The 22,320-nt window shown below is 51.5% G+C and overlaps 1 non-coding gene and 1 pseudogene across 1 annotated transcript; both read right to left on the bottom strand.

Annotated features, from left to right (window-relative positions):
- Positions 1-22,320, bottom strand: part of LOC120375680 — a 1,085,709-nt pseudogene that overhangs the window by 89,223 nt on the left and 974,166 nt on the right.
- Positions 18,598-18,691, bottom strand: TRNAI-UAU. Its single transcript has 2 exons — positions 18,654-18,691; positions 18,598-18,633 (listed from the first exon to the last, which is right to left on the bottom strand). It is a non-coding gene; the product is annotated as a tRNA-Ile (tRNA).

Raw genomic sequence — 22,320 nt, 5'->3', positions numbered from 1 at the left:
CAGCCTCCCCAGGCGCTGGGATCACAGGCACCAGCCACGGGGCCCGGCTGGTTACAGGGTCTCCCGCTTCCAACTTCAGGCTCAGCCTGGGAGCTCTGCGCTCTGAGCGGGTGGAAGTGGAGCCTGGCACTGAGCTGATGCGCTGAGGGTTATTTGCACTGTGCAGTTCACATGGAGGTGAAAACACGGGGCACAGATCTTTGAGCACAACCCTTGTCCTGAGGAATGGGGCGGGGGCTGCATAAAGAGAGACCGGCTCTCCCTGGCGGGGCTGCAGCGGCTCTTCACAGGCGCAGTCCCACTGCCAATTGGTACCAGAGTTTTCAAAGCCTCCTTTCCTGGGCTGGCTCCCCTCTCTCTAGGGGGACTGGCGACCCCAAACTTCCCAGAAACCATCATAGCGAGGCCAACCTGAGCACAGACACCTGCTCAGCACCCCGGGGTGCAGCCCTGAACTCCAGCTATCAGCTATGCTCAGCTGCTCACCCAACAAGCGTTACACGCAGGAGCCTTCGTGCCCCACGTGTTCTGGTCCCTCCCAGCGCCAGCTTTAAACTCCGCTGCTCAGTTCTAAGCTTTGGCCACACGGGGGCAGCCCGGAGCTCAGCCAACGCCTCCCGTTGCTGGTTGCGTTTCCCGCTCCTCGTGGCAGGTTCACACCCGCAGGCAGATCTCTGAATCGGGCCGAACCGTTCCCCAAATCCAGCGCTTTAGCAGCAGCTTTGCTAGGAAAGCGCTGACGTCCCCAAACGTAAGAGCCAGAGCGCTGTGTCCAGGATCTTCTATTGGGCCCCTCACTGTGGTGTCTGTCAGACGCAAGGAGAAACCAGGAAATGTTTTCATGGTGTTTAAGGGCAGAAGGGCCATTAGCTCAGCTAGTCTGACCCCCGAATAACACAGAATTACACCATGACACGTATTGATCCCACAGACCTTAGATAGATCAAAGCGTTTCAGCCCTCAGGAAGGAGGCTAAACTGGGTACCAGAGGCAGCGAACAAGGGGCCCCCAAGGCAATGGCAGGGAGCTGACGAGGTGAAATATGCCCAGATGATCCCAGCAGGCGACCCACCCCCATGCTACAGAGGTGGGAGTCCCTGTTCCTCCTGCCCTTAAGAATCTCTGGTGGTAAGTGGGTCCCCCCAGTTCCCCAGGTAAGAATCCTCCATGTGGTTTCCCTGGCTTCACCTCCAAATAAGAACATTGTGTGGAGGGAGTGGGAGGAAGGTTGTCTGGCAGATATGTAATGAGGCTGCACTGCTTCCTGGTCCCCTTTTCCCACCCACACCGGCAGGCCGCTGCTGTGGGAGAACATGAGGGACCAAGCCCCTCCACACTGCGCAGAGGCAAGGGAGACAGAGCCTAGCCCTGCCCCAGTGAGGGGAGGGCAAAACCAGAGCTTGAGGGATTCAGCCCTGGGTGGTGGGGCTCAGACTTTTGGCTTCAGTTCCAGGCACCAACAAGTCTAATGCCAGCCCTGGCAACCCCATTAAATCAGGGTCACGTCCCACTTTGGGGTCCTGACTCACAGTTTGAGAATCACCACTCTGTGCTGAGGGGAGAGAGTTTTCCTGTGGGTGTAGTTAATCCACTTCCCAAGAGGTGGCAGCTATGTCAGTGGGATAAGCTATATCGGTGGGTGCGCAAGCTGTGGTGTTTGCAACATTTAAGAAGTTTAATCAAACCCCATTTTTAAAAGCGCCTGTGATCTGGGAATGGCAAAGGAGCTTGATGAATCAGGGTTTGTCCTTCAAAGTCCTGGATATCACAATCCTATATTCCTGTTGTCATGGGGGTATAACTCAGTGGTAGAGTACTTGCCTGCTGATCAAGTGGTCCTTGATTCAAAACCCTGTGTTAGCCAAAAGGGCCCGATTCTCCCTGGAGCTTACCCAATTACGCCAAGGAAGCACGGAAACAGGTAGACGAGTACCATTAGCTTTATTGATCGATCAGCTGAGCGGGTGTTCTCGTCCCGGCTAATGCCCGAGAGAGACACACCTTACATGGCCGGATGGGCTTACCTTTATACCCCGAAACAAACAACTTTGTTGACGTCTTATTTGCGTTACTTGGCTGACCCTATAGGTCCTGTAAATGTATCTATAGGGAATATGGAAGTACATAGAATACATATATCAATCAAAAAGGAACAAGATATGCATAACTGTCACGGATACATCCATCATGATAACAGTGCAGCTGCACGGATACATTTATCATTGTAATTATCATTGTAAGGAAGACATAAGATATCCCCTTTAACCCCTTATATTATCATACTAACTACTCTTGGCTTCATGCATGAGAAGATGACCCATTAAGCTAACTGCTTTTGGCCATAAGCAGAAAAAGACAGCTGCACATATGTTACGCCAAGCGTGGGCCTTGCTGATAAGCATGGACTAATACAAACCAAGCATTAAGCTGATAATAGCTGACACAGGCTTTTCTCTCTGCTTGCATCTCAAGGCCTTGATTTTACTTATGCTAAGGGCCTTGAGTCTACCCATGCTAAGGGCCTAGTCTTGCTAACAGGCTTGTATTGGCCTATTTTTCTAACAGCTTTCCCCCCTTAAAGCATTTTAAGAGCTTAAACTTCCCCACTCCTCTGCTTCCTTTGGCCGATCCTCTGGCCGATATAAGGTCATTATTTGCTGATAGGTAACGTGGGTAGCCAGTCGTCGAACTATAGCGACCAAGCAGGGGGTGAAGCAAGCGAAGGTTATAAGGGTAACTATAACAAGCATAAAAAGCAAAAAGCCTTTACGAAACCATCCCATTTGTGGCAACCAGGATGTGAACCAGTCTGTGTCCCACCCACCCCAGGTTTGGACTGGGACGTGGGCGAGTTTTCTCATTTCTTTGGTCAACTGTTTCACTGTTTGCCCATTGTCATCTATTTGCAGGCAGCAATTAGACTCATTAAGTTTTGCACAGAGCCCGCCTTCCTCCGCCAGCAAGTAATCAAGAGCTAGATGATGTTGGAGGATGGCATTTCGCATTTGGGTTGACTGATCTGCCAGCAGATCTAACGCTGCAGCTGTCTGGTTGGTTAATATTTCCAAGATAGCTTGCAGCCTGATAATGCGGTTCAGATTGTAAATTGGTTCCCTAGCTCCCGTGACAAGCTCGGTGGGATTCCAGGTGGCAGGCCCATAATGTTTGATGATCCGCTCTGGGGGCCACTCCTGAGCTCCCCAGGCCTGGGAACTTCCGGCAGTTAAAGTGGAGTCCACAAACCGCTTTTCCCTAACGAGATCATCATACACTCTAATTCCTAGTGTGTTTCCCCGGTTTTGGGGCAGGAGAAAGAACAATGGCCGAATATACCCCACATAACATATCCCCGACCAATTTGGTGGAAGTCTGCGATAGGCATAAGAGCCACAGATCCAATAATGGCCCTTTAGGGCCCAAGTCCCATTAGCAAAAGGGCCATCCCAGGTATCGGGGTCCAAGGGTCGTTCATAGTATATGTGGTTGCCTGTTCCTAGGGGTCCTCCGAATGGCCCACCCATCACGGAGGACGGTACCCCATCAGCAGCACAGTATTCACATTTCCATGCTCCAGCTCCTGCTTTCCACACACACTTACAACCTGACCTGGGCCTGTCGGTATTAGACCAAAAGTGTCTGAAGTGAGTTACCCGAGTTCCATTAGAGTGCTGCCATGCCCACTGATACCACCGGATCACATGCTTTTACTAGTGGTGTTATCGCGTTGACAGGCTAGAAAGAGGGAATCAAAGAACCCATCTAGTCCCACTGCCTTACAACCCTCACCAGTATGGTGTTGGAAGGAACATCTGACCCAGCTACTATTGGTTAATTTCACATGGGTATGGTTCCATCGCCCTCGATATTTAGAGCAATCATAGGTGTGACAGCCAGGATGATGGTAGCAATCATATCCCGGGATAGGGTCCAACTACATTTACTTTCCCCACATACCGGCCCCACGCCGGGTGCGATTAAGGCAAAAGATTCCCATGCCAGCGGAATAGAGCCGCCAAGGGCTACTATCTGTGGACCATTGCTCCGTGCCATTATGCACGATGCTGAGATTACTCAGCAAGTACTTGGGCTGCACTGGCTGTGCTACCCAGGGCCATTCATCCAATTCCCCTGGGCCACCGCACACCCAGCAGTTAGTGAGGTTAAAGGAACTTGCAATTATCTCTCCTAACTGCAGAAACCTGTTTTCCCAACCATAAGAGCAAGCAAGGAAACAAAACAGAAACAGGAGGAACAACTTCATTGTTTCCTTCTTTTAAAGAGTCCCTTTAAGCCCTCCAGTCCGTGATACTCCCAGTTAGAGTCTTCACCTGTGTCACCCCGGGCGTCCGGAGCCGGGGGGAGCAGAGGGCTGTTGTCCTCTTCGGTTGATTCGTCCTCTGGATCCGAGCCAACAAAGCGTTTAACTCGCGTGCAGTGCGTCCATTTGTCGCTTCCAAGAACCTTGACGGCAGCTTGGCTGATGAGCGAAACAGTATGTGGGCCTTCCCACCGTGCTGTGAGAGGATCACGCTTCCACTTCTTGATAAAGACCCGGTCACCGATCTGGAACGAATGCACGGGTCGATCCAAGGGAAGGGCCTGGAAGGGTGCTGCGTACCGGTGTAGCTGAAACAAGACAGATTGCAGCGCAGAGACCTGTTTCCACAAAGAGTCATTCCCTACCTCCCAGCTTACATTTTCCCGGAACCCGGGGATGAGTACTCGGGGAGGGAACCCGAAAACCAACTCAAAGGGTGAGAGTCTCAGACCCTTACGGGGGGCCCTTCGAATGTGAGTAAGCGCAAGCGGCAAGGCATCAGGCCACTTTAAACCAGACTCTATACAGAGCTTTGTTAAAGTATCTTTGAGAGTCCTATTCATTCTTTCTACCTGGCCTGAGCTTTGTGGCCTCCAAGGAGTATGCAGCTTCCACTGGATACCAAGGGCCTGCGCTACCTGTTGGACCACTTGGGAGATGAAGTGACTTCCCCGATCTGACTCAATTACTTCAGGGAGGTGGTATCTGGGAAGTATTTCATGTAGCAGGGCCTTAGTAACTGCTCGAGCCTGACAGTGTCGGGTAGGGAAACACTCCACCCACCCGGTAAGCTGATCAACAAAAACAAGCAAGTATTTGTAGCCTCGGCAAGGGGGTACTTCAGCGAAATCCACTTGCCACCTTTGAAAGGGGTAGGCAGCCCAGGGTCGGCCTCCCAGTGGAACAGGGGGGCCAGATCCCTTCTGGTTAGTGCGTTGACAAACAGAGCAATTATTGACAATTCTCTGGGCTTCTGTATGCATACCCACTGCTCTAAGGGATCGGGCAGCCAAATCAACCATCGCTCCCGATCCTAAATGTCCCTCTTTATGCAGGGATTGAAGAATCTCCCGGAGCACCGGACGGGGAACGAATATTTCTCCCCCGGGTAGTTTCCACCACCCAGAGGGGGTTTGCTGGGCCCCTGCAGCGTGGGCGCAGGATACCTCCTCTGTCGTGTAACGGGGGACAGGAGTTTCGGCCTCAGTGTCCTGAACTAAAAGAAGCCACACAGTTCCCCTGCGTGCTGCCTCCTTCGCAGCCAGATCAGCCAAACGATTATACTTGCGCTGCTCTGCATCAGGAGCTTTCCCATGTGCACGGACATGGATGACAGCAACCCGCAAGGGAAGCATTAAGGCTTCAAGCAACAATTTGATAAGGGTCCCATGGGCAATTCTTTGGCCCGAGGCTGTAATGAAACCCCTTTCTTTCCACAAGGTCCCATGAGCATGTACTACCATGTACGCATAGCAACTGTCAGTGTATAGATTTATGGTCTTCCCAGCCCCCAAGCGAAGAGCTTCGATGAGAGCAACTAGTTCTGCTGCTTGAGCAGATAGAGAGGAGCTGAGTTTAAAGGGATACACCACCTCTGTGCTTCTAATTATCACAGCAGCCCCTGTGTACCGCTTCCCATCTAGTACATAACTAGAACCATCGACATATGCCTCAAGATCAGGGTTGGGCCAGGGCAAATCTGAAAGATCGGGACGGGGTTTAGTCTCTTGCTGCAGGACTTCGACACAGTCATGGGTCGGATCAACAGCACCACTGGGAACCTGAGGGTCAGGCAGTAAGGTAGCTGGGTTGAGAGAACTGACTGTTTTAAAGGTGAGGTTCGGGGCTAGTAAAAGTCCCACCTCATATTTTGTATGCCGACTGGGGTTCAGATGTCTATCCCCCACCCCTGTTCCTAGTATCTGGGGTACTCCGTGAGGCACCACAACCTCAGTGTCCCCACCAAGGGTTAACTTTTCGGCTTCTTGTACGAGGAGAGCAGTTGCAGCAACAGCCCGCAAGCAGGCTGGCCATCCCCTGGCAACGGGATCTAAGACTCTGGAATAATAGCCGATAGGTCTCCAGGTCGGTCCTGACTTTTGACAGAGGACCCCAGACGCTACCCCGGCTCTTTCATGGACGTACAAAGTAAATGGTTTCCGTGGATCTGGGAGAGCCAGAGCAGGAGGCTGAATTAAAGCTCTTTTAAGCTCTTGAAATGCTTTCTCTTTGTCCTTAGTCCACTTCCAATGCAGCAGACCTTCTTTAGTTAGGGCTTCGTATAGGGGTCTGGCTTTTCCCCCATAGTCAGGGATCCAGAGTCGGCAAAAGCCGGTCAGTCCCAGGAAAGCTCTCAATTCTCTGGGGTTCTGGGGCTGAGGGCTGTCGAGTATAGCCTGGATTCTATCGTTACTTAAACTTCGACTCCCCTGACTAAGGCGGTACCCTAGGAAAGTGACCTGCTGTTTAACCAGTTGTGCTTTTTCCTTAGAGGCTTTGTATCCCTGTGCCCCCAGGAAGTTAAGGAGTTCTACAGTTTGTTCCTTACAAGTCTGCTCTGTCTCAGTGCTTAAAAGTAAATCATCGCAGTACTGGACTACGTTGCACGCAGGGTGTCGAGCTAGGAAGGGAGCAAGGTCCCTCCGTAGCTGACTCCCAAAAATTTCCGGTGCACAAGTAAGCCCCTGCGGAACAACAGTCCAGAGGTATTGGGCTTTGTAATGGGTGTCGGGATCCTCCCACTCAAAGGCAAACAGCTTTTGAGATTCCTGATCAAGGGGAATGGAAAAGAAGGCGTCTTTTAAATCTATTACTGAGAACCAACCATGGCTTTTGGGTATCTGTCCTAGAATCGTGTGGGGGTTTGGGACAACAGGATAAGGCGCCTCTATTAGCTTATTGACCTGCCTTAGATCCTGCACGAGCCGGTATTGTCCGTTAGGCTTAGGCACTCCCATTATCGGGGTGTTATACGGGGACGTGCCCTCCCTTAGCCACCCACATTGTACAAACTTTTGGATCAGAGGTTTTAACCCGATTTGAGTGGCTAACTTAAGGGGATACTGTCGGATTCGGACGGGGCAACTCCCTTCCTTAAGGGTGATGTGTACCGGCGAGGCATTTTTGGCACGGGCATGACCTCCCTCCTCAGCCCAAACTCTGGCATTGATGCCTGGCAGGGAAGCCTCGTCAACCCCGTGGTGTGCTAGGGCAGGTTTTACAGCAGCGTTAAGTAGGGCCATCTGATAGTTGGAAGCTTGTTGTTTTGGGAGCCTAACCTCCATAGCCCCATTAGTGAACAAGATCTCCGCCTGTAATTTAGTAAGGAGGTCTCGCCCTAGCAGCGCAATGGGGCAGGAAGGGCTGCAAACAAATTGATGGGATACTTGGCGGTCCCCTACTTTCACTAGGAGGGGGAGGGTTTTCTTTAGTGTAATGTGCTGCCCCTCTATTCCTTGGACCGTGACACACCCTTGGGCTCTGGCTCGGGGTGCCGTGTCAAGGGGTAGTAAACTAAGAGTAGCCCCTGTATCAATAAGGGCTGTAATCGGGCGGCCCTCTACCTTAATTTTTACCGTGGGATCCAGACTGGCGGGTTGTGCTGCCAGGAGGGGCCATTGGGTCCCCCGGCCTCCCTATAGGGTAGCCCCTTCCCCCGCGCCACCATAGAAAACAGGCACGGGTGAAGTCCAATCCTTGTGTCCCTCTCCTCTAACCTGTCGGCGGGGGCATTCATTTCTCCAGTGTCCCTCTTCCTTACAATAGGCACACTGATTCCGACCCAACCGGGAGCCCTTTCCCCTGCCAATTGAGCCTGAGCGTCCTCTTCCCTTGCCCCCCTTTTCCTCTCTTCCTTCTCTCAGGGCCATAGCCAGTACGCGAGCCCCTTTCCTCTGCTCCTTGTCATCCCTGCGGTCATAAACCTTCACTGCAATCCCCAGGAGCTCTTCTATGTTTTTGCCTGCAGCTCCATCTAGCTTCTGTAATTTCCTTCTGATATCCTCATAGGACTGTCCAATGAAAAGGGGGATTAATACCTGCTTTCCATTGGCAGTCTCTGGATCGAGGTCAGTATACCTTTTACAGGTATCGCACAAGCGCTCATAAAAAGCGGCTGGATTTTCATTTTTCTCTTGTCTCACATTATACAATTTAGCCCAATTTGTGGTTTTCCGAATACAGCGTTTCATTCCCTGTACCACTGCCGTGGCATAGTCATGGTGTTTTGTTATATCTGGAGCCTCTGTATGTCCCCAGTTGGGTGGTGCAGTAGGGAGCCGTCTAGCTAAATCCTCTTCCCGCACCCCCGATTCTCGTAAACACTTACGGGCTTGGGAGAAAACTAAGCGTCTCTCCTCTGCAGTAAGAAGGGTATCTAGGGCAACCCTCATATCCCCCCAGGTGGGCTTATGGGCTGTAACCAAGGTCTCAAAAACGGCAGTCAGCGGGGCAGGGTCTTCCGTAAACGGGGGATTCTGGTGTTTCCAGTTATACAGATCGCTGGTGGTGAAGGGGACATATACCATAGTCAGGACACCAGTACCCCCAGCACCGCCAGGAAGCATAGTCTCCCGTAAGGGGCCCTCAAACACTGGGGTAGCTTCCTCTGGGGCATTCTTGTAAGAGACGACAAGCGTGGAGCTCCCTGCCCCCTGCACCTTGAGGCCTGTCCTAGGATTCTGTTTAACTCGGTCTGCTACTGAGTCACCCTTATCAGAGTGCTCTGAAACAGACGGCTCATCCCCCAGCTCTATGGCCGAGTCTATCCCTGCAGCCTCCTGTGTGTCAGGCAAGGGTTTTGCCACTACGGCCGGGGCTTCCGCCTTCGGGGGAGGGGAAGCGAGAGCTGGAGCCTGTGGAGCTGCTGCAGCTGCCAAGACCGGGAGACCAGGATATACAGGAGGAGGAAGCATTAGGTCAGGGGCAGAAGGAAGCACAGCAGGCGGACGGGGGGTATCATAAGGGGGACAGGGCTTTTTAACAGGGGCGCGGGCTAATAAGGCTCTGATAGCTTGTGCTCTGCATTCCCGTAGCCACGGGGGGGGATTGGCCACGAGATCCTGCCAGATATCTATATAGGGGTATTGATCCCAATGCCCATCCCGAGTGACAACGTTATGTGTAGCCTGCACTGTTTCCAGTTTGAGTGTTCCCCCTGCGGGCCACCCCACCCCAAACGTTGGCCATTCTAAGGTACAGAATTTTTCCAGATTATCTTTACACAGTACCATTCCATAATCTGCTTGGCGTCTAAACTCTGGCCAATTTTCTAACATACATCCTAGGGGTGTCCGGGTAGACATGCTTTGTCCGGACCCCATTACACCTAGATATCAGCCTGGTCACGGGTTCGGCCAACTCCCCTTGCTTTCAAGATATTCCGGTCCCTGGGGAAATTCCCCTCGCGGAAGTCTTGGGGCGGCTAGAATTGGCTTAAGTCCTAGACCAGGCTAGTGGAACCGCGGTTTCCAAGTTGTCAGTACAATGTAAAACACAAGTAGTACTATCGCAAACAAACACAAGAGGGTAGTATTTACATTCCAATACTCATTCAGCACGGTCCACGAATCAGTGGAGTTAGTAAAGTTATACATTTGCCGTGCCTGAACCTAGGTACCTTATCAGAAAACTTTTACCCACACACCTTCCTATCTGTGGGTTCCTTTACCATTAGGGGCCCAATGTCCCAACCCTCACTCTTCGGGGGCGTTAATCCTCAAACCCAAGAGGTAAACGCACTTACCGCGCCCGGAGTGGCCGCGTCCGGCAGGTGGACTCCCCTCTTCTGGTACTGTCTTGCTTCCGTGTCAGCTGGAGTTCTCTATAGAGGGGGCGTAGCCGTCCCGGTCGATTGTGGCGACCCGGAGCTCGAGCAAACCAATAGCTCGAGGTGGCCACTCTCCTGAGCCGTCCTCGGCCGCCGGTCAACGCCCCCAACAGGGAGAGAAGTCCCGGCGTGGAGTCGCCAATTTGTTAGCCAAAAGGGCCCGATTCTCCCTGGAGCTTACCCAATTACGCCAAGGAAGCACGGAAACAGGTAGACGAGTACCATTAGCTTTATTGATCGATCAGCTGAGCGGGTGTTCTCGTCCCGGCTAATGCCCGAGAGAGACACACCTTACATGGCCGGATGGGCTTACCTTTATACCCCGAAACAAACAACTTTGTTGACGTCTTATTTGCGTTACTTGGCTGACCCTATAGGTCCTGTAAATGTATCTATAGGGAATATGGAAGTACATAGAATACATATATCAATCAAAAAGGAACAAGATATGCATAACTGTCACGGATACATCCATCATGATAACAGTGCAGCTGCACGGATACATTTATCATTGTAATTATCATTGTAAGGAAGACATAAGATATCCCCTTTTAACCCCTTATACTATCATACTAACTACTCTTGGCTTCATGCATGAGAAGATGACCCATTAAGCTAACTGCTTTTGGCCATAAGCAGAAAAAGACAGCTGCACATATGTTACGCCAAGCGTGGGCCTTGCTGATAAGCATGGACTAATACAAACCAAGCATTAAGCTGATAATAGCTGACACAGGCTTTTCTCTCTGCTTGCATCTCAAGGCCTTGATTTTACTTATGCTAAGGGCCTTGAGTCTACCCATGCTAAGGGCCTAGTCTTGCTAACAGGCTTGTATTGGCCTATTTTTCTAACACCTGTGTTCTCTTAGAACCTTCTTTCTTTTTTTTTTTTTAAAGGAAAACATTTTCATTGCCATTCTCCATTATGTTCAGGGGCTCCTCTATACGGGAGTGCTTCATATGAATATAGACACTCAACGTTTCACTGTCCAAATGCATAAAAACCTAGCAAAGCTGTCCATCAGCTGAAATCACTTCCAATCCTCTAAGTGTCTAGTTTATGTTTTCATCAATTAAACAAAGGTATCATACGAATGTACATTTGCAGATCCCTCTTCTCTAGGAGCTATGTTGTGCAGAAGAACAAGAGCCACATCCAGCTGCAGTTCAGGAGTCTGATGACCAAAGAGCCAATAAATGTTCTGAGGGCTGGAGAAAAATGCCTTCTAGTGAGCTATTGAACGAGCTCAACCTGTTTCGCTTATCAAAAGAAGATTGGAAGGTGACTTCATTGAAGTGTTGAAGGGCCTTAATGGAGAGAAAAGGTTGTGTATTAAAGGACTCTTTAATCCAGCAGAGAAAGGCATAACAAGACCCAATGGCTGGAAGGTGAAAAGAGACAAATTCATATTACAAATGAGACACAAATATTCCATAGCAAGGATGATTCACCGCAGGAACAAGCTACCAAGGAATGTGGTGGTTTCTCCATCTCCTGATGTCATTTAATGAAGACTAGATGCCTTTCTGGAATGTGTTTGCCCCAAAAGTAGCTATTCGGTCATACAGGAGGCCTGTGATATGCAGGGGGTCAGATTAGCTGCTCTAATGGTCTCTTCTGGCCATAAAGTTGACTAATTTCTGAAAAACAGTGTAGCATTGGGAGCAGCGTCTGATGTTTTCCTGTCTAGCCGGCTTGCTTCCTAGAACGAACGCTCCTTGAGTGGGGTGATCCACAGGGAGTAGCTCAAAACTCCAAAGTGCCTGGCCAGGGGCAGGACATTAGCACAGCAAGGGAGGGGTGTGGCAGTGACATCACAAAGGCCTTTTGCAGGACCTCAGACTATTGGTCAAAGGTGGTGGGGAGGTGGTGACCTCACAGAGAGATGCTGACATCAGGCAGGCAGGACAGGGGCGAGGGAAACCTCAGAGACCCCTGTGGCTTTGCTTCATCAAATCTCCTTCTTCAGGTCTCTCTTTGAGGACTGAGAGAGTATTTGGGTTCAGGTACGTGAGCGCCAGGAGGAACCTCTTTCGACTTTTCTCCTTCCCTTTTAGGGAGTTTACTAGAGACCAGCCGTCCCTGTTTAGAAGGTAAGAGCCTCCTCGAGGTTTGAAACCTGTTCAGTCTGATCCATCTGGTGACAGTTGAATTCTAGGCATGGAAAACACGAACTTAAGGAGGCAGAATTTTATTCCGCACCTGGGATTTTGTGCCATAGAATCACTGTGGTCATTAGGGTTTGTCCTTTTTGTGTCACCTTTTCCTCCCTCCCTCCTTTCTCTTCGTCTCTTGCTTCTTTTGTCTTTTCACCTGTTCCCCTCCCAACAGCAGGAGCAGTGTGTGTGTGTTGCAGGGGAGTGCTCGGCAGCTCCCAATGTGGGAGGTCCACCCAAAAATGTGGGGCTGAAATAGTGCTTGGGCAGTGATCCCCACCGGTGACCTGGGCCGTCCTTTGAGCTCTCTGGTGAAAACCCTCAGCTTCCCGTCCTCAGTCTCTACCCTGATTGGCTGAGCAGAATGTTATTGACAGGGAGGAGACTCAGGTCCTTTTTGTTTTCTTTTAAGACCAAATAAATAAGTCATAACCAGTCATATGTTTGATGAATTTTCCTGCTTCTCTGCATTAATTGTCTCTGAGCAGTTCATGATTCTCTCTAACATTGCAGTTCTCCTCAAATACTTGCTGAATAATTACTGTGCACTGTTGTTGGTGTGGAGCTCATCTGAGAGCACTTTATTCAGGTCATTCAATGTCTGAAATTCAAGATCCGATGGTTAGTTTGAAAATCAGGGCTCTTGGGTCCTATTCCCAACTCTGCCACTGGCTGGCTGTGTGACCTAAGACAAGTCAATTCTCCTTTCTCAGCCTTTGCTTCTCCCTCTTTCAAGTAGGGATAATAATGATCCGCTCCTACCCACCCCACAGTGGGTGGAGGATGGGGCTCCACTGGAGAGTGTCACTAGGAGTAGTGCATAATATGAGGTGTCCTATCACGTTTACTCAGAGCAGATTATGACATAATAGAATAGCTGAAATAGTCTATTTGATTTGTATTTTTTTATTTTGAAATTTTTAAGAGCAGCAACTACTGAGCTCACACTGAAGCATCTTATCTAATGTTTGTGATCTAAGTGTCTCCCCGCTTTGTGTGACGAGACAATTTAACACACTGTGACAATCAGGAGATGCTTTTGTTTTGCAACAAAATATTTTTGCAAAGAACTTTCATCCCACTTGTTTTGATTTCGAGAAACAAACTGGTTTAGTCTGAAGGGGATTTTCTAACATTGAGCAGGTGCAGTGTGTCCCGTGACACCCGCCCGCTATACGGCGGCCCCTGCTGAGGTCGCCCTTGCTGCAGCTGCAGCTGGTTCTGCTGGCGCCCTGTGGTTGCCCTCGTTCGGCCAGGAACAAGCCTCAGGTGAGCTGAAAAGAATCCTGTCCAACTGAGTCTGGCAGCTGCCATCATGTAGCCAGAAGTCCCCACACCTGCTGGGGAAACAAACCAGCCACCAGAAAGTGGTCCATTGTCTCACGCGGTGCCAGAGCCTGACACAGCGCCCGTGGGCAACCTTTGCTCTGCACATGCCGGCCGTGCACACGCTGGCCGGTTCCCATGAAAGATGTCACTGCACATCTCGGTACTTAAAAGGTACCTGTGCCACTGGCAGTGAGTTCTGGGGACAGTTGCTCACTTTCAGTGAATGTAACTGTATGTGCAGCTCTGTGCAGTCACATTTGATAGAAGTTTGGTAATTATATTATACAAGAGGGTCAGGTAAAGTGGCTACTACCACCACTATGTTTTGTCCCCAGAAGCCTTTACAGCCATTCTGAGGGGAAATGGGCCCTTTGCCCACAGAAATGGTCTATAGGGGACGGCTGCAGGCAGCAGATGGAGAGATAATCTCATCAAAATGATTTGACTCCTGGGTAATGTAAGCAAAATCACTAAAGGAATGTCCGGGGTTTCTATTGGCACTTAACTTGCCTGCCCCTGGCTGGCTCTGGTTGTACAAGATGGACGTGTAATTGGGGTTCAGTTGTGTAAAAAAGAGTAATCGCAGTGCAAGGGATGTTAGGCAAAGGAGAACTGTGTGTGATGATGTAAGGTTTTAAGGACCTAAACTGACACTCATGGTTTGTAAAACTCTTGTTTTGTAGGTTTAAGATGAATTGGTTTGGTTCTGCTTTGTTGGGATTTTTTTATAATGCCTCTGAAAATCCATTTGAATCATTCAAAGTGGCAAAACTGCCGGACACCTTTTGCCAGACACAGGTAACTAGTGTTGTTTGGGTTTGGTATTTAGCATTTAACCCTTAAGGTACCTCACTACTCTATAAAGTTCAAGACCAAAGTTATGGCTGTAGTAAGGGGCAGCCAGAACCAGAAGGATGGAGAAAGAAACATTGGTTGGACAGATGGACGGATGGACAAACCGAATAATTAAGCCTCTGTTTAAAAAAATCCACAAAAACGCTTAAAAACATTAAAAGGAAAAAAGGGGCAAAATGTTTCCCCGTTTACCAAAATACCTCAGCCTAGCTCTGCCCTTGGGGTTTGGGGTGGGGGGTGACAATTGCGGGGTTCACCTGGGGTGCCAGGTGCTGGCAGCTAGTCTAGGGCTGCCCCTGCCCAGAGGCCTTTATTCCTCCAGCCTGCAAGGACAGAGGGGGTGTCAGGAAGTTGACCTTTCAATCCCACTCACAAAACCCCTTCTGAGGAAAGGCAAAATCCTGAAGAGAAAAAGTGACATCAAGAAGGACTCCAGAGACAGAGCTTTTTAAGACCTTGGGGAATAGTTGAGTGTCTGACCAGGGACTTGAACCCTGGACCCTCAGATTAAAAGTCTGATGTGCTGCCAACTGAGCTAGCCAGGCTCACAGAGAGAGCAAGTCAGTTCATGCAGAGGAGAAGCTATGGAAGAAAAAGAGAGCAGGAAACAGTAGAGGAAACCTGCTGGTCTCTCTCTCTCTCTTCCCAGCCCTGGCCCTGGCCTGCTCCTCCCACCAGCGCCCTGAGGCATTTTGCCAGCACCATGCCCCAGTCAGCTCCACCCTCCCCAAAGGCTGGCAGGCCCAGCTCAGGAACCTGGCCACTCTTACAGCCGCCTCTTCCACCCTGACCAAGAGGGAGGAGGATTGAGTCTCCCTCCCTCAGGCCTGTGCCTCAGCATTCCTGGGGAAAGACCAACCCCGCCAAAGTGACTTTGGGCCAGTAGGTCAACCAAGAGGGCGGCCTCCTGTGCCTGGCTGCAGCCCAGCTGCAGAACTCCGAGTAAACCCAGAAGACAGCCCCTTTGGTTGACCTACTGGCCCAAAGTCATGTTGGCCATGTTGGTCTTTCCCCAGGAATGCTGAAGGGTGGGCCTGGGTGGGGGTGTGTGCGCAATGTCACACCCTCCTCCTGAACTTACTGCCAGAGGCTTGGACACTGTCCATGGTGGAGGCGGTACACCTAAAATCCCTGCTTGTCTCTGGTCACACCCCCTTTCAGTACCTTTAAACTGTATGATGTCCTACATGGGTGGTCTAGCAAGGTCTGGGGTTCCTGGTCCCCAGCTGCCTGAAAACATGTTGGGGTGTAGTACTGCTAACAGAGTGCAGACAGCAATATCTGTTAACGTGTAGGTGTCTTGGCATTTAGCCACCAATGTGCCTCGGTTTCCCCTCCCACACAGCAGCGTAGGCCTGTTATGCTTTTGCTGCTGTGCCAAGCTTCCAGCCTGTTTACAGGTATGAGATGAAAAGAAACAATTCTTGTGGGACTGTCTTGTCACCATCCCTAGCATGTATAAAAGTTTTTTTTCCCCCACAAAACAGGTATGTCCCACATCTTTAAAGCGTTTACCACTAGTATTAACTCCTTGGGCTTGATGACGTAGCAAAAGACCCCCAGATTAACAGCAAATCTACGGCGGACAGGTTTTGTTCACACAATTTAGCTTGTTTAGTGTCTATTACATTTCCCAATTCCTTTGTGTACCCTCGTAAGTGCTCTGATGCAGATTGTTCTGCCTCTTTGGAGAAGGTTTTAAATTCAGGCATGTGTCTGAGGTGTTGGCAAGGGTGCACTGCAACCATGCCTGCCCTTGGCCCAAATCACACATTCCTTCAAAGCTTGTAATGTCTTTTCCCCTCACCCACGTATCTAACAAATCTCTCATTTCATTTACATAAGCCACATTACTGAATCCAGATCCCCTCTTAAGACTCCTGAATTTAACCCTGTAGGTTTCAGGTGTCATCTGAAACTGTTTTAAAACTAGTTCCTTACATTTACCATAGTTTGTATCATCATCAATAGGCATCTCATTCAATATGTCCATAGCTCTTCCAGTCAATTTGGCTACCAATGTGACCATTTTTTGATCACCAGGGATTTCACAGAGGTGCAGAGTCTCTCAAAGGTGATGAAATATTCAGCAATATCACTGGATTCATCATACTGTGGACATAGTCACTCCCATTTGTGGATTTTTGGGGAAGTGGAGCCAGCTGCTGGAAGGTTTTGTCTCTTCCCCTCCATAACAGCCAGTCCATGCTTCTGGACCTCAGTTTGGGCCTCTATTTCTCTGTCTCTTAACTCCAGGGCTCTTGTGTGAGCAGCTCCCTCCCTGGCTGCCTCTGCTTCCATAGCCCTTCTGTGCACAGGTGCCTCTGCGTCTTTGAGCTTCAATTGAAACTCCCGGTCCTTTGCCTTCTCTTCTGCTTCCAGTCTGGCCAGCTCTAGTTAAGTAGCTGCCTCTCTGGTAGTCATTTTCCTCCTTTCTTGTTCTGAGACACCCCCTCTGCAGTTCACTGAAACTGGGATGCACTCAGCTCAGGGGCTTCTTAGTTAACAGAGACTTTCCCAGCGCCCAGTGTTCAGCCTTTCTGGGCAGCAACTTGCAACCTGTGCAGTTCTAGCTTCTTCTGCTCTTCACTCTTCATTATTTCACTTATTTTTCTTTCCCTATTTCCCTTACCCGAAAGAAGCAAACTGAAAATCATAAACCAGTAACCACTTTGTCTGTTCTCCAGCCACCACACCCAACTCACTACCAGTCTCTCAAAGCAATCAGCTGTGAGTCTGGAGGTCAGGACTGGGATGGCAGGGGCTGCGGGTCGGGAGTGAGGAGCACTGGTAGAGCTGGGGGAAGCCGAGGGGGCTGCAGGTCGGGAGTGAGGGGCACCAGCAGAGGTGTGAGTCTGGAGGTCAGGACTGGGATAGCAGGGGCTGCGGGTTGGGAGTGAGGGGCACCGTCAGAGCTGGAGGGAGCCCAGGGGGCTGCCGGTCGGGAGTGAGGGGCAACAGCAGAGGTGTGAGTCTGGAGGTCAGGACAGGGATAGCAGGGGCTGCGGGTCGGGAGTGAGGGGCACCGGCAGCGCAGTGACTGGGGAGCAAAGCGGGGAGCCAAGGGGGCTGCAGATCAGGAGCGAGAGGCACCGGTAGAGCTGGGGGGAAACCAGGGGCTGCGGCTCGGGACTGAGGGGCACCAGCAGAGGTGTGAGTCTGGAGTTCAGGACTGGGATAGCAGGGGCTGCGGGTAGGGAGTGAGGGGCACCGGTAGAGCTGGGAGTGAAAACTGTGCAGTTCAGAATGTGAATAGTGACCCCGGCTCCTTCCTGCACCTGCTCTACATTGCTCCACAGCAGCTTCTCCCCCTGCAGAGTCACCCCAGCACGGCAGTGCAGCCGCCCAGGGTTCAGCAGGGACCCCTGGCAAGGACAGTGGGTGCAGCTAACAGCCCAGTGTGCCTGGCAGTGAGGCAGCTGTAAAAAAGCAACCCCCTCCCCCAGAAGTACAGAGACTGAATTCCCCAACTTTAACATCATGACCCCCTGTAGAAAGCCGCATGTGTCAGTTGTAGTTTCACAGGGAGATGCAAAAATCAAGTGACACCAATTTTTAAGTTGAATAAATAAAGTTGAGATAGTTATTAACCTCACAAAAACATACTAAAGATCCCTCAACATAACACCTGAAGGTGAAATATGAACAGAGACAAACCTTGTCAGCAAAGGCTCATTTCCCAAACGATCCTCAAAATGTTACTAATTCCCACCCCTCCTCCACAGGAGCTCTGTGCAGTGTAACTGTTCTGCAGGCAGCTTCCCATTCAATGCTGTTGTGGGACATTCCCAGGCCTGGAAATGTACCAACGACAGAATTTGAAGAGCAAACCTGGCTCCCCGCACCAGGCGGGATTTGAGTGTTTTGTCCCTGTCACTTAGTCTCTGTCAATAGTACAGACGTCATGGGCAGGACTCCAGGCTCTGCTTGAGGGATCCTGGCACAGGGGCTGGGGGGGAGAAAGGATTGTAGATTCTCACCTGTGCTCTGGAGCAGAGGAAATAAGTGAAGGGGGATTTTTGACTGCTCCCCTCTTCAGTGTCCCTGGGCTGGAATTCTACATTTCACAGGCCAAAGAAGGGGGTGACACCACTTGGTTAATGAAAACCAGTGCTCTAGGTGAGGTTTGAACTCACAACCTCAGCATAGCTCCTCTCAGCACTGCCCTATAAGTACTGTGCGCTAACCAATTGCACCACTGGAGCACCTGTTAATTTTCCACTTCCCTAGGTTGATACAGGCAAGGAGTGACCCCAAAGATTTCTCAGTGGGGTTGAGAGCAGGTAGCGACAAGTGTTGGTACTTGGTGGGGTGGATTCTTCTTAAGGGTTCCAGGCACCATTTGACCCTTTTGTTCTTCCCTGGGTAATAACAGAGCTGGTTAAGACTCAATGGAGAGTCTTGCTGCAGCCCAACAGAGCTGAAATCACTGATAACCAGCTCTAAGCATTAGTCCTGCTTTGGGACAGTGTCTCTCATGCAAGGAACTGCCCAGTCTGCGCTAGCAGTGAGGCTCCCTCACTAACAGCTGAAATCAGGGAGAGCTGTGTGAAGTGCAGGGCCCCAGGGGGGCCTGAACAGGGGGGAACAACACCCCAGGACTTTTAAAAATGGGAGGGCTCTGCCTTGCCACTTTGTAATGACCGTAAGGGCGAGTGAGGGTGGGGAGGGGACGGAGAGCAGTGAGCGGGAGGAGGGGTCTGGGGGGAAGAGGCAGCACAGGAGTGGGCCTTGGGGAGGGGGTGGGGCAGGGGCGTTGCCTCGAGTGGCAGGGAGGGGGCTAATGTTTGGGCTCTGGTGGCCGCTACTTTTAGGCAGGGCTGCCCGGGGGAGGGGGACACAAGTGGGGCAATTTGCCCCAGGCCCCAACCCCGCAGGGGCCTCGCAAGCCCTGGCTGAGAATCCCTTCCCTGGCTAGAGGCACCTTTTTAATTTTTACTCACCCGGCAGCGGTCCGGGTCTTTGGATGCACTTCAGCGGCGGGTCCTTCAGTGCTGCCGAAGACGCGGAGCGAGTGAAGGACCCGCTGCTACTGAAGACTCGGCCGCCGCCCAGTGAGTACCAGCGCCACAGCGGGTGGCTCCTTTTTTTAATGTCCGCTCCCCCGCTTTGCCCCAGACCCCCGAATCCTCTGGGCGGCCCTGCTTTTAGGGAGCCTGTTCCACTCCTGGTGGGACCACAAGACGTCCCAGAGCAGAGAGGGTGGCCAGCAGAGCGGTGACAGGGGGGAACGGCAAGGGGCCGGCAATGTGGCCAGACAGCGGAGGGAGAAAGGGGCTTTCCCCCCGGGAGGTGAGAGGTGAACTCTGGGTTTTCATTGACCCAGGGCAGCAGCTGTGGGTGAGGTGCAGTGAAGGGAGGGGACATCCACAGAGCTTCTGGTGTCTGGATGTAGGAGCCCGAGGCAAAAGGCCACTGCCCAGCGCGCTGTGGGCGGGTGTTTTGCTCATAGTGTTGTGTTATGAATCCTGATTGTGGTGTTTTCCCAAGTTAATACAAGGTGATTTTCCTCCTTTTTATTGAAGTTTCTTTTCTACACTCAGTGGTTGTGAGTGGGGAAAGTATCGCCTCTTAGCAGCACCCAGGGTTAGTTTCCCCAGGTTACTGGGTGGGGGCTTAAGCAGACTGTGTGTTGTATTGTTGAAGAGGAGCCCCAAGCACTTCAACCTTCAGAGTAAGAGCCAGAGGTGCTGCCAGCTGAGCTAGCCAGGCCACCTAAACATATTAACTCCTTTCACCGCAAGAGCAAACACCGGGTACTTCTGTGCTTCTCAGCAGCTGGGGAAAAGCCTCTTGGGGGAAATATCTCCTGCCCCACTGCCAAAAGGAGCCCCCTGAGTGGGAAGGGTCAGAGGCCCCACCTGCTTTCCAACGACCTTGTGATGCTGGCCGGCCGCAGAACGAATGTTGGTCTGTGAGTGGCCTTCAGTGGGGGTTCGGCATGGCAGGGAGCAGGGAGCAGCCTGGCTGGGTGTCTCTGTGGCTGTCTGCTGGCCACGCATAGGCATGGTTCTCCCCTCCTCTTGCCCTGCCCTTGGTTGCTCTGTGGCTTTTAAGCCTTCCCTTGGAGCTGTTAGCACCAGCCGCCTCTGCTCCAGGTGCCCAGAGGAGGAGAGGTGCTGGGCTCCAGCCTGGGACTCTTCCTCCCTCCTGCCTAGCCCTGACTATGAAGCCTGGCCCTGGAAATCCTTCCTTTAAATGCCATGTGGGCAAGAGGAAGAGTGTGGCAGCTGGAGGGTCCAAAGTTATGGACATCAGGTGAAGTAGCGAGAAACAACCATATGATCAACCCACAGGAATCTCTAGCCAGACTGTTAAGTTCTAGGACCCCAACCTATAGCTGCCAGCCCATTGAACCAGCCAGGCCAGAGACCTATCTCCAGTGGGGATCAGTCACCCAGTGTGAGGGAAAAAACTCACTCTAGTTCACCCTGAGAGAAGGTAGCCAAGCACATTGAGCTCCAGGTCTTTGCAGCAAACTAACCTATCTCCAGTAGGTCCCATTGAGATTTAAACTCAGATTCCAGGATTCAGAGTCCTGAGTGCTGCCCATTACACCATGGGACCTGCTGCTATTTCATTTTCTAGACCCCTGTGACTCTCAGCTGGCTGGTTTGCACTCTGCCCTTATTGCTTCCCACCATCAGCTTCCTCTCGCGGGACTCTCTCTCCTCCTCCAGCGACTGTGGTCCTGCTCTACCAGATCTGCGGGTCCTGCCCTGAGTCCCTGCATCCCCCTGCTTTGTCTCCATTCCCTGCAGGCTTGAAAAATGTCAGGGGAAGCCGCCCCTCCCTTCAGTTGGTGCTCCTGCTCATATCGGCCAGCTGCAGCCTCATCTCCTGGAACTCGGGCAGCTGTCGCTTGATCCGATCGTACAGTCACACGCTGACTGGCTCCCCAGCCTGGATGCTCTTGTGGAAATCCCACAGGTGACACTGCAGGACTTGGCATCGTTGGTTTCTTTAATGTTGTGGTGTTTCCCCAGCCGCCGGAACAAAGCCGCCAACTCCTCCCTCACCGACTCCCACCAATCCCCCTGGTAACCACAGAACCCTCTGATGCTTTCCCGTTCTGCCAACACCTCCAGGCCTCGCCCCCCTGCTCCTTTATCTTGCAAGCTCTGGATGTTCAGCTTCCAATGTCCTCTGCCCTGGGTCAGGGAATTGCCCACATTGAGCACACGGTGAGAGCTGCGTGATCCGAACAGTCCATTGGCACCACCCTGCACTGGGCTGTCGACGTGCTCTCCTTCACGTAAATCCGGTCAATGCGACTCCTGGCCTGTCCCCGCAGAAAGGTGTATCCCCTCTGCGGCTGGTGTGAGCTCAGGTCAGAGGAATAGGAGGCTACCGCCCGCCCTCCACTGGTTCCACTGTGGAGAAACACGTCCTCTAAGCCAACCTCACTACAGACCTGCGCCAGGTACTGCTCATCAAAGAAGAGTTTCCTCTGAGGGTTGGAAAAGCAGGACCAGCAGAACTCAGGCCGGTGCAACAATTTAAATGCCTCCCCCCCCCCCCGACACCAAACACCATGCAGTCCAGAGGAAGGGAGCCAGTTCCTTCATAGAACTTTCATTTTACACCTTAACTGGGGACCATACACACTAATATAGCCAGAACCAGTGCCATGGAGCACAAAGCCCCCCAGTAATGCTCTCCCTGGAGGGAGCTCCAGCGCCTTCTGTACTCGCACCATGAATGTGAAGAACACGACTCCAACCCAACCCCATCATTCTTCACTTGCCTGGAGGACCAGAGAGATGGGCCCTTCCACCAATCACCCTCTGCCCATCAAGCTACCCTAGAGTTGTTAATGTGCATTTCCTGAACA

This window comes from Mauremys reevesii, linkage group 12, assembly GCF_016161935.1.
Source record: "Mauremys reevesii isolate NIE-2019 linkage group 12, ASM1616193v1, whole genome shotgun sequence".
NCBI lineage: Eukaryota > Metazoa > Chordata > Testudines > Geoemydidae > Mauremys > Mauremys reevesii.
This window is presented reverse-complemented; position numbering and strand designations above follow the sequence as displayed.